The sequence below is a fragment of the Anopheles arabiensis genome, chromosome 2 (assembly GCF_016920715.1).
Source record: "Anopheles arabiensis isolate DONGOLA chromosome 2, AaraD3, whole genome shotgun sequence".
Lineage (NCBI taxonomy): Eukaryota > Metazoa > Arthropoda > Insecta > Diptera > Culicidae > Anopheles > Anopheles arabiensis.
Genome location: NC_053517.1, coordinates 59,608,194 through 59,620,704, shown reverse-complemented (window position 1 = coordinate 59,620,704; position 12,511 = coordinate 59,608,194). Strand labels below are relative to the sequence as shown.

At 41.4% G+C, this 12,511-nt stretch overlaps 1 protein-coding gene, 1 long non-coding RNA gene and 1 pseudogene across 4 annotated transcripts in view; 2 read left to right on the top strand and 1 right to left on the bottom strand.

The window, feature by feature from the left end:
- Positions 1-12,511, top strand: part of LOC120894796 (rho GTPase-activating protein 26) — a 233,603-nt gene that overhangs the window by 2,863 nt on the left and 218,229 nt on the right. The gene's annotated exons all lie outside the window — the stretch shown is intronic.
- LOC120894803 lies at positions 8,539-9,439 on the bottom strand. The gene is made up of 2 exons (XR_005738241.1): positions 8,938-9,439; positions 8,539-8,862 (listed from the first exon to the last, which is right to left on the bottom strand). It is a non-coding gene; the product is annotated as an uncharacterized LOC120894803 (long non-coding RNA).
- Positions 9,807-10,906, top strand: LOC120894798 (annotated as a pseudogene).

The window sequence follows — 12,511 nt, the reverse complement described above, 5'->3', positions numbered from 1 at the left end:
TTCGCTGTGTTCTGCATGGATATGTCAACACATTTTACAAAGAAAAACATACACAAATCGCAATAATGCCTGTTATTTATAGGCTCAGAAGTAAATATAATGTCAAATAACAACTGTGAAATCCATTCCAGTGGTGTCCAAAACAGTTCAAAGCATGTTTACGCTTTTTTATTGCATATTGGTACTGACCCACACACACCTGTTTTGCAGCAATTACGAAATTCCTTTCTCTACATTCATTTTGTTTTGTTTATAAAATTATTTAGTAGTCCAGTTTCACGCAAAACTGCGATCGAAACCATTTAACATGAAAATATATCGATTTTCACTCGATATGGTTTAATCGTTTTGACAGACGCATCACGACGTGCGTCGAAATAGAAATTTATCTACTTTGACGCTGCGTAGTGTGTCGTTAACGCAAGCGTCTGTCAAATCCCACACATTTTGGCAAAATCGCTACGCATTGCGTCTGAACAAGTACCGCTCTCTAAATTTTAATGCTTTGACAGGCTGGAAATAGATGAACCGCTCAGTCCGACAGCCTTCTGTTAATTTACCCATTCGAGCAGTTTTATGTCTGTCATGACAGTAATTTAATAGCAATTTAGCGGTACGAAGTGTTGTCGTTTATTGTCGGTGAAAAGATGTAAAAAAAAAGGAGTATTTTTTAATCATCTTTTAGTAGAAGAAGACGTAGGCGGTGTGTTCAAAACTGTGAAATGTAAAAATCAGCCGCAGGGTGGCCACTCATCCGGGAAAACTGGGAATTAGCCGGGAATTTAATTTTTCAAGGAAAAACCGGGAAATTCTCCAAAAAAAAAAAAAAAACCGAGAAATTATCACAAACTTTTGCTATCACTGTTTACCATCGTACGAAGTGCATTTTCAATTAATGGGATGTTTCGTATATTGTTCCCAACTTACCACAGGCCATCAACATCACACCAATCTGTATGGACAACATTTTCCGTTTCTCACATATGGTACGCAATATATGTACAGGCGTGCCCCGAGTCACGACCCCTTCGAGTTACGACGATTCGCAGATACGACGATTTTGATTTTGACAGTTCAAAGGTGTCATTGACAAGAAATTTATGTATTTTTTTGAGTTTCTGTGCTGATCCACTGAACCGTTATACACACATTTCGAAAGATTTCAAAACTACCCGATCTTGAATATCTATATGGTGAACGGTTTTGGAATAAATTATTACATTCTCGAACAATATTTTATCCAAATTACACGATATCGTAGATTTCAACTCTTCAACTTCGGTTATAAACTTTATATTCATAGATATTCGACATACGACTTTTTCGACTTACGCCTTGCTTTGGGACATTTTTTCGGTCCCAAATACAGTCGTATCTCGGGGGACGCCTGTACCCTACTTCTCATTCGCACTGGTGAAATATTTACGTTCATCGATATCGGTTCTTGCACATTTCGGGTACGGTGTGCCTATTCGTTCTACATTGCACTCGTCTTTTGTTATTCATCTCTCGTGATGTTGCGGTCTTGTCGGATTTAGTGGGCGATGCCAATTTTTGGACAGATCTGATAATTTTTGTCCCCTTTAGCAATTTTAAGGTTACCCAATCACACATCGTCAGTACATTGGCATTTTGCATTTTGGTTTCGGGCCTCTACCTTCATTACGCCCGGGTGACTGGGTTCCCACACTGTTTTAAGAAGCGCACTTTATTGGTCTGCTGCTCACGGCGTGTCAATGGGAACTGAGGGTGAGGCGTTTCCTGTCTTCTACCTTAAACACGCCCGTCAAACATTGCGAGGGTTGCAAGTGGTATCATCTGCTCGAAATCTTAAGATATTTTCAAAATATTTTAAAATATTTATTTTTTATTAATTAATTATTGTTTTGCTGTGTGATTTGTCTAAAAGATCACTATTAAAATTTTTATGGATTTTTTCAAAATAAAATCTCAAAATTTAGGTGTTTAGTAAGCTATAATTTGCAATGTTATACCTGCTTTCTATAATTGTGGGGTGCTATAATTATAACTGCTAAAACTAGCGGCGAAAAAACTGCCTAGGCTCGCAAGCTCTTTAATGCGAGGGCTCTGGGGCGGTGAACTTGTATGGCGTGCGAGCCCTCGCGCGCCCTCGCAAATCGCTGTCAGGTAACGGTCAGAATCTCGCCGCATGCGATTTTGCCGCATGCGGCAAGAAAAGAGTTTTCTCAATTTTCTAGCTTTTCAAGGTATTATAATGATATTTTGTTGTTTCTTTATAAAGATAATCATTATTTGATATGATTTTAGACATTTGACATCTGAAATAAAATCGCATGTGGCGATGCGGCAATATCAAATGATTTTGATTTTGCCGCATCGCCGCATGCGACAGATTCGCAAGGGCTGTCATTAACGTCAAATCCCATACAAAAGCTTGCGGCAAAATCGCATGCGGCGAGGTTCTGACCGCTGCCTCAATTGCATGGCGGGTGTGCTCTTTTCGACAATACGTATTTGTGACATTTTGACAGTTGTGCGATATTTTGCACAAAGTGTATGAAGATCAGGTGGTCTCATAGCCTGTTTTTTATAGCAAAAGTTGAACGTCACTTTTTGACAGCATGGGTGAAAACATTTCCCCAAACAAGCTTTCTGACGACTTGCCTAATACACAAACAATCTTAGAATCTTCGTTATTTGCACTGAAATACCTTAAAAAGCACTCAAAATATTTCTTATTGTAAGCTAAACCAAATCCATTTTTGGATCAAAATAATGCCATCGATGAGGACACCAGCGAACGGTTCCTATGGAAATTCATTTCACCCATTCTGTCAAAAGAACATTTTTTTGATTCCGAAATTAGTTGTCAATTTGTATGGGACGAGACCACCTGATATTCATAAACTTTGGTTTTGCAACCAAGGTGAGTACATTTGAATGTAATTGGTACATGTCAATATCCTTACACGCTTTCTTCTCAAAGAAATTACTGCCTATATCGTATAGGTGTATTGATAGAGCGACCACTGCGTGTTACCCTCAAGCAATGTTCTGGTTGGATGCTTATTGATTGTTCTGTTGGTGGATTAGGATTTTTTGTTTCGTTATTTTGCTCTATATCTTCAAGCTGGATATTTTCTGTGGTATTAGAATGGTTGTCTAATCCGCTTGTTTGTGGTCTCAAAGATTCAGTCATGTCATTAGAATTTGTAATATGTTCTAGAGGCATCTCTGCGCTGATGAGATGTTCTTGCTCTTCATCTTGTGTTTCTTGTTCAACATTTACATCCTCATTTCCTACGTCCTTTTTCTCTTTTTCCCTATTTTCTACATCCTCTATCTCTATATCTTTCTCTACAGTTGTATTTACACCCGGAGAACCATTCATATTTACAGTTTTAGAGATGAATTTCCGATTTCGTCTAAAGTGACTTCCCTGATCTTCTTCTTCTTCTTTGGTGCAACAACCGCTGTCGGTCAAGGCCTGCCTGTACCCTGGAGCTTGGGTGCCAAGTGAGCTTGGCTTTCAGTGACTTATTGTTACCATAGCAGGATAGTCAGTCCTACGTATGGGGGTACGGTCTATTCGGGACTTGAACCCTTTATGGGCATGTTGTTACGTCGTACGAGTTCACGACTGTACCACCAGACCGGCCCGACTTCCCTGATAGTCTCTTATAATATATGATCGTTTGTTAACGTTTTAACAATAACTCCATATTGCCATTCCTTTGATTTTTTTTGAATATTACTTCATCTCCAATAAGAAGTACGGGTAATTGTTTTGCCTGTCTATCATAATAATTGTTGTAACCGTTGTAGGGTTCCGCCGAACTGTCAGCCAAGCGCATCGCGGATAGGACAAAAATAGTTTAAATAGGGAACGAACGGCAGTTTCGGCCCTTTTCAGTAAAACGAACTCGCCGAGACAACAAGCCACAAAACGCATAAAATAAAAACTAATTTTTTGGCACCACGCCTAAGCCTAAAAAATTCGGTTTCTTTGTTAGTTTCTAACAATAATTTTTCTGAATTTCACGCTTCTTGAAAATCCTTCTTTGAATGTCTCGTTCGTCTAACATATTTCTTTTTAACAGGTGTTGATTGATTGGCATGGGCCGGTTTGGTGGTACAGTCGTCAACTCGTACGCCTTAACAACATGCCCGTCGTAGGTTCAAGCCCCGAATAGACCGTGCCCCCATACGTAGGACTGACTATCCTGCTATGGTGACAATAAGTCACTGAAAGCCAAGCTCACTTCACCAGTGGGTACAGGCAGGCCTTGACCGACAGCGGTTGTTGCGCCAAAGAAGAAGAAGAAGATTGATTGGCATACGCGTTTTAACAAGCCTACCAAAAAATAACTGGCTTGGTGATAGTTGCATACTCGCTAGTGGTGTTATGTTATATTCAAGAATACGGTACTGGAATTGATCAACCTCTCTCATTTCATAGCATCTTTCCAAGATATTTTTAGCGATTGCTACTCCTTTTTCTGCAAGACCGTTACTTTGAGGGTATCGTGGACTAGCAAACTGAAATTCGAAATTATTTTTGTTTGCATAACGTTCCCATTCTTTCGAGTTAAATGGTACATTGTCACACGCAATTATTGTTGGGTAACCAAAACATTCAAAGTAACGATCAAAGAGTTTACAAACGCTGCGTAACGTCTTGTCTTCTAGCCGGTCCGAGCAAATAAATCCCGAATAGGAGTCAATTAAAACCAACCAGTAGTATCCTCCATACTCATGTATGTCAGTTGAAATTTTTTGAAAAGGATATTCTGGAGGTTCATCTTGGACAAGAGGCTCGTTTTGATTATTCCTATGGAATTTTTCACATATTATGCATTTACTGACAAAATCCTTTATATTATTAGTCATGCCTGACCAGAAAAATTGTGCACGTGCTCGAGATAATGTTTTTTTCAATACCTAAGTGAGGTGCATGCAGCCATTTACAAATGGTTAGCTGAAGTTTTTTTGGGTATCAGCAGTTTATGGTCTTTGAATAAAAGATCGTTCTCATAATGAACCTGTTCTCGATACTTATAAAATGATTGACTTAAATTGTCTAATTGATTATATGAGGGCCACTTGTCTTCATCATTCTTTAAGGCTTTAACATGTGAATCGTAATTATCTTTTGACATACATACTTTGTTAACTTGGGCATGTACAACTTGTTCTAAATCTTCTACAAGTTCGCCTGTTTCAGGTAAGGCAGCCCTAGAAAGACTATCAGCCAGAAGCATATCTTTTCCTGGAGTATATTGTAATGATAGCCCCGGATACTTTAGTAGTATCAAAAACATGCGTTGCAATCTAGGTGTTACATCGTCAATGTGCCTGAGTGTTAATGAGTGTTTCTAATGGTTTATGATCAGATTGAACCAAAAATTCGCGCCCATAAACAAAATAGAGAAACTTTTGACACGCAAAAACTATTGCCAGTAGTTCCTTTTCAATTTGAGCCCATCTTTGCACACTCTTCGTAAGAGTTCTTGACGCATAAGCAACAGGACCATGTTCTTGACGCAAAACACAGCCTAATCCATCTTTCGAACTATCTGTTTGGAATGTTAAAGGTTTACTCGGGTCAAATATGGCTAACCCTGGTACATTAGAAATCGTATCCAGTAAACACTTCATTTCCATTTCATGCACCTCTTTCCACTCCCATTGTACATTATTATGTGTTAATTCTCGTAAATTGGCTGTGCGTTTCGATAAATTTGGAATAAACTTAGCAAGATATTTACATAATCCGAGAAATCTAGCAACGTCTTGTACATTTTCCGGTTTTATTATTTCTGTTATGGCTCGAATATCTTTCTCTAACGGATGCACTTCTCCATTAGAAATAATGTTCCTCATAAATTCGATGCGATTTGTACGAAATTGTAGCTTGTCCATATTAAATTTTACATTATTTTCTTTAGCGCGTTTCATAACCTGTGATAAAATAATATCATGTTCGTCTTCATTTTCTCCTGCAATAGCCATATCATCGAAATATATTTCTACACCCATAATGTCGCCAAATATTTGCGCCATCTTCCGTTGAAACATTTCGGGAGCATTATTTAGTCCAAACGGGACACGATTCCAGCGAAAACGTCCAAATGGCGTCATAAAAGTAGTTAAATCAGAGCTTTGTTGATCTAATTCCATTTGCCAAAATCCATTACTCAAATCCAACACTGTGAAGACACGCTTTCCGGACAATCTTCCGAATAAATCTTGTTGCGTAGGTATTAAGTAGTGTTCACGCTTGATGCATTCTTTCAAGGCTTTTGGATCTAAGCAAATACGTAAGGTGCCGTTGGCTTTTTCAACCACCTGCATGTTACTAACCCAGTCAGTTGGATAGTCTACATATGTTATTATGTTTGCACTTTCCATGCGCTTAAGTTCTTCCTTAATTCGATCATGCAAAGCTAATGGAATACGTTTTCTATAGAGGAGGGTTGGCATTGAGTTTTCCTCTAATACAATTGAGCATTTTCCTGGAAATCTTCCTAACCCTTCAAAAGTGTCTTGATATTTTTTTATAAAATCTGTCTTATTGGTGGGAATTTCATGTTTTTACTCTGTTTAAACGAGTTATGAGACCAAACACAAGATTTCAGACCTAACAATGGCTCAAAGGTTGAGTCCACTACTATAAAATCTGCATTAAATTTTCGATTCATTTCTGGGTCCACACAGTGAAGATTTACTTTTCCATGAATTTTAATTTTATTTGAGCTGTAATCCATATTTTTTGTATTTTTCACTTCTTCAATTGGTGCTCCAATTGATTTTACCACATCCACCGGAATGCAATTTACTTCAGCTCCTGTATCTAGCTTAAACCATATTTTGAACTTTCCTACGCTGTAAATTTTCCGCCATGCATCCGCATTGTCAAGTTCTTTTCTGGTCGCATTTATTCTATACAAAGCACATTTTTCATTAGAATTATTCTCATACGTATTGTCACCCTGACTCTCACTTAATTTCTTACCTGCGTCACTCCAGTTAACCGTTGACACCATTTTCGGTTTCTGCGTAAACTTCTGTTTCTCCTGTTGCCGCTGGTTGCTGAAGCTATTTCCATTGTCCTTGCGACGGCAGCACTTGCTAAAATGGCCTACACCACCACATCTTTAGCACGTCGTATTCACTGCTGGGCAGCTTTCTCGATGTTTCTCGCTGAATTTTCCCCCACATTTGTAGCACGAATTCTGATTAACTGCTGCTACTTGCCGCTCCTCCTCCGATTGTCGTTCTTCCTTTTTAACCTCATGCAGGCTCAACTTTTCCTCCAACACTTGCTTGTTTTCCGAAGTCATCTCAAATAGTTTGCATGTTTCTACGACTTTGTTGAGCGTGGCGTCGTGTCGATCCAGCTATTTGTGCTGGAGAGATTTATCGTTGATGCCAATAATTATTCGGTCGCGCAGCATACGATCAGGGTATGGAGTGTTGCATTTCAAACACTGAAATTCACAAAACTGGGCTTGCGTTCGTAGTTCAGTTTCAAATTCCGCGAACGTTTGCTTTTCTTTTTGTGCAATTTTATGGAACTTAAACTCTTCCATTGTAGCATTTCTTTTTGGCAAGCAGTATTCATCAAATGCTGCAATTACGTTTTTAAGAGACATCGCTTCTCCCTCTTCTTCAGCCGCGTCGGCAACACCTTCGTCCTCGACCTCACTTTCATTTTCGCCGAAGAGATTTGAAGCATTTGCAGCGTCGGGGTACAGAGTGTTGAAAATTTCCACACCTCGTGGTCCAATTGTCCATAGAAATGTGGCAACTTTGTTCTCTTCCTTTTCTGTTATTTTGCCACTAGCACGCAAGTAAATAGCGATCGATTGTTTCCAGCGAGGCCATTCTTTTGCTAAGTTAGCACAATCAAGCGGCTGCGGTAATCTTGGATCGGACGCCATATTTTTACGATGAGCACTTTATATGTATTTATATCAGGTTCCCTTTTAGTTATGATTAACTTCTGACACCATGTTTTAAGAAGCGCACTTTATTGGTCTGCTGCTCACGGCGTGTCAATGCGAACTGAGGGTGACGCGTTTCCTGTCTTCTTCTACCTTAAACATGTGCTCTTTTTGACAATACGTATTTGTGACATTTTGACAGTTGTGCGATGTTTTGCAACCAAGGTGAGTACATTTCAATGTAATTGGTGTTGAACGCAGTCAATGTTAACCATTCGCTGAGTAAATACAAAAGAGGACAAACCAATTTGTTCTGCTGCGCAAATCCACGTTTTATTCTTGTCTATTATAATCCACACACGGAAGCTGTCAGCGCGGCTCGATGACAGCTAAAACACAGTTCAATGTCTTATCCACACTCTTAAAAAATTTTGCCGAATCTCGGTTAATTTTTGCCGAGATCTGCACAACTGAGATCTCGGCAAGGATCTCGGTTAAATTTCTGTTGCCGACATCTCGGTTAATGACATTTTGTTTTGACGTTTACGTTTAACCGAGATTTTCGGTTAGAGCAAATCGAGATTTCGGCTAAATATAAAAACATTTTATCTTTATTTTAGTGGTTTTATTTGCGTATCAAGTGGGTTTATTTAGGTAACATAAATAAACAATATTATTTACTGGGAGAAATAGTCATAGCAGTCTGAGCCCATGATGATGGCCGGTGTACACCTTCTGCAGCATGATGTCACCATCGTGCCCCTTACTGTAGCAGGACGGCAGAAAGTCACCTTAATCTTATGAGATTTCTGGTGTGATGGGAAGCGTAGGGACAGGCGTCGGTTCAACCGCCGGATGGGGCACAGCGTTTGGATGTGGTATATGTACAGGAAAATGAGCCGGGCAAGGAGCGGGCACTGGTACAGGCACGGTTCTGTAACGTGGGCAGAGTGAAACAAGTCTGAGTGAACCCTGTTTAGATTTTACGTGGTCGAGTGTTGATACTTACTTACTCGTGTAGGTGACTGGAAATGAATCCTGGAAGTCTGAACGGCCTGGCTAAGGTTGAGCCAATCGGATTAGCTTCCACATATGATCCTTCAATAGAGACTGCTCCGAGCGACGCTCTGAAGAGCACCGGTTGCGTGCGCTGATGGAGTTTCCTAGCCCCAACCCCGTTCCATACCCGTGCTCGATCGCACGATACTATCACTCGGTTTTTTTTTTCACGCTGAGAGACTCATTTTCACTTATATTTTTACACTGTTAATTTTGCATCACAACATCACTCCGAAAGGTTTTCGTTTCATTAGCACGAGATTAACACAATGGCGAATGACAGATAGAATACCGAGCCTCGGCTAATCCAAATAGTAAAGCTGAAATCTCGGTTATTTTGACGGACGAGCTCGGTGACAGCTGTGTTAACGTATGTTCTCGGCAAGTTGTGTTGCCGAGTTTCGGTTCAAATATTTATTTAACTGATATTTCAGTTTTAAATGGTACTGATTTTCGGCTACAGGGATTTTTCAACTGACATATCAGCAAGAATCGAAAGAGCCGTCGGATTTCGGCAGTATTTTTAACCGAGGTCGTGAAATATTTTTAAGTGTGCATATTATGGCGTGGAAACACCGTTCAGAGGAACAGGGTTTATAGCAACAGGGTTCTTCGGCATGACTTCCAACACTCCTCCTCATGTCGAAGAATTTCTCTCCTCAGTTATTCTAACTTCAGCATCTTACGAAACATGTCATGTTTCTGCGGACCTAATGGTTTAGTCATTACAGGGTTTTCCATTCCAATTAACAACTGTCCACAGTCTACTAGCAATCCTCGATTTGAAAAACACAATTGTCTACCACTTACAAACAAGTCAAGCCGTTTTTGGTACACTGTCCATTTCAATTTCACAATTGTCGTCTTCGAAAACACACGTCAGATGTAATGTAATTAATTAGATGTAATTTTGTATATGTCCAATGTCGACCTGCACTGGAGCTGCATTGGCTGCACTAACATGCTTAAAAATCCGCGCTGCCGTTCGGTAAAAGAAATAGGCGCCCAGGTCGGTTTCAAGCCGCCCTCAACTCAGCTGTAGCAGCTATTGGCAAGCTCGTTGAGCCTATTGTCGCCGAAGTTCGCAGTGGTTTTACCCTCCTTCAAACTGCATCCACGCCTCACAATCGGAACTCTGATCCTCGACCAGCTACTGGTAGAAAGCGGAGGCGTATAATCGAGGATTCGGCATCTCCTGGTGTAAACAAAATTGTAAACAGTCGCGGCAACATCCTTTGTGCCGCGTCATCGCCAAACGCATACACCAACACCACGATTGCCGTCCAGCCGGCACCTACACAACCGCATGAACTGGTGGGAACCGATCCGTTATCATCACCGCTTCAAGCTGCACCTCGTGAGCCATTCACAGATAGGATCTGGATCCGCCTATCCCGTTTATCAACGGCCGTCACTGTGGAACAAGTGGTCGCTTCTGTAAAGCGTCGCTTATCCACCGATGACGTTATAGCGTATTGCCTGCTGAGAAGAGGGGTTAGTGTGGACAGCATGAATTGGCTTTCATTCAAAGTGAGGGTCCCGGCTATCCTTCGAGATGCGGCACTCACACCATCCACCTGGCCCGTCGGTATCGGTGTACGTGAGTTTTTCAATCCCGTCAACACGACCACCAAACCTCATCTCCTATAGCCACCCGAAACCGCTTTACTACACGCACACCAGCTACTAGTACTGAACACCGCTACACCACACGCACACCAACAACGACTCACCGTTTAGCCGCACGCACGTCTACTCCACCTGATCCTGAAACAACATCATCACAACAGTGTCACCCCCCGGTGAATGATACCTTGGAAGCACCCAACTCAACACTTGTTTCTGGACCGCCCCAAAACCACCGTGCTTCATCTCCGCACTTACACCAGTCTACAATCGATCGTTTTTTTCTCAACTAGACGAAGTTCCGCTCATTGCACGCAACAAACACGCCAAGCCTCATGCTCTGACAACGCAGCTCAATTGACTTACCATATACCCGCTTTATCCAACCGCCACAATGACAACGCTACCGCTGAGTATTTAAGCTGCTATTATCAAAACGTTAGAGGTTTGCGTACTAAAACAAAAGAATTTCACTTAGCTGTATCGGAGGCTGACTTCGATCTCATCGCACTCACGGAAACTTGGCTTGTTGACAACATTCCATCTGCTCTTCTCTTCAACAACAACTTCTCTGTTTACCGCTGTGATCGCTCTCTCAGCGGCTCTAGCTCGCGGTGGTGGTGTTTTGCTAGCCGTTTCTAACGCATGCGAGTCGATAGAATTACCATCCCGTGATCGTTCTCTCGAGTATATTTGTGTGCGCGTCGCCTGTAATAACGCACATCTGTACGTCATGGTAGTATACATTCCACCGCAGCTTAGCTCCGAGATATCCACTCTTCGCTCTCTACATGATTGTATCAGCAGCTTCACTCTCACACTGAAGCCTTCGGATCTGCTGTTTGTTATTGGCGATTTCAATCAGCCTAGCATAAGCTGGTCCACAGCTGATCCTTCGTCCTCGCCAGCATACTCATCAATCACGCACTATGAACCAATTGCGCGCTCACTGGCCAACAACACCTTTGTGGATGGATTTAAATTTAACGGATTAGTGCAACTTAATCACATCAATAATTCGCACGGACGCATGCTTGACCTGCTCTACGCTAACAATGCTGCAGCTAAATTGTGTTCGCCTGTCTTTCCAAGTGTTGTTCCGCTTGAACCTCTTGACTCCTACCATCCGGCGTTAGACTTCAATATACGTATTAACTCGTCGACCCGACGCAATTCGACGACTCGACAAAACTCGACGACAACCGCATTTTATCGTTATAACTTTGCTAAAGCTGACTATGTGAAACTGAACGACATGATATCAATGTTTAACAATAGCTTTCATTGTTCCAATTTTATTTCACTTGACGAAGCAGTATGTTCATTCTCGTCCTTCATGCTGCAAGCCTTTGTTGTATGCGTCCCAGTTCAGCGTCCTAAACCTAACCCCCTGGGCGGACCGCACACTCAAACGACTCAAACGTGTAAAAAGAGCTGCTTATCGTCAGTACCAAACGCGCCGCTGCCAAAGATCTCGCTCGATCTACTTTGACACGCACTCTTTATACTGCAGCTATAACAGGTTTCGATATCGCAGATATTTGAGTAAAATTCAACGTAACCTCTGCAGGTGGCCTGACTCGTTTTGGCGCTTCTACAACAGCAAAACAAAATCCACGCATACACCGAAATCCATTACGTACAAAGGAGCAACAAGTGCCTACACTAATGAAATGTGCAATCTCTTCGCGGATCGCTTCGCAGATTGCTTTTCACCGGCCATGAATGATACCGATACCATTGATGCTGCTCTCGTCAACACTCCGGCTGGCGCAATTAACATGAGCACTCCTTTCATCGACTTTGAGATCGTTTTATCTGCCCTAGCGCAACTAAAGCCTTCCTTCGCTCCTGGACCCGACGGTATTCCTTCTACCGTGCTGAAACGCTGTCAAACG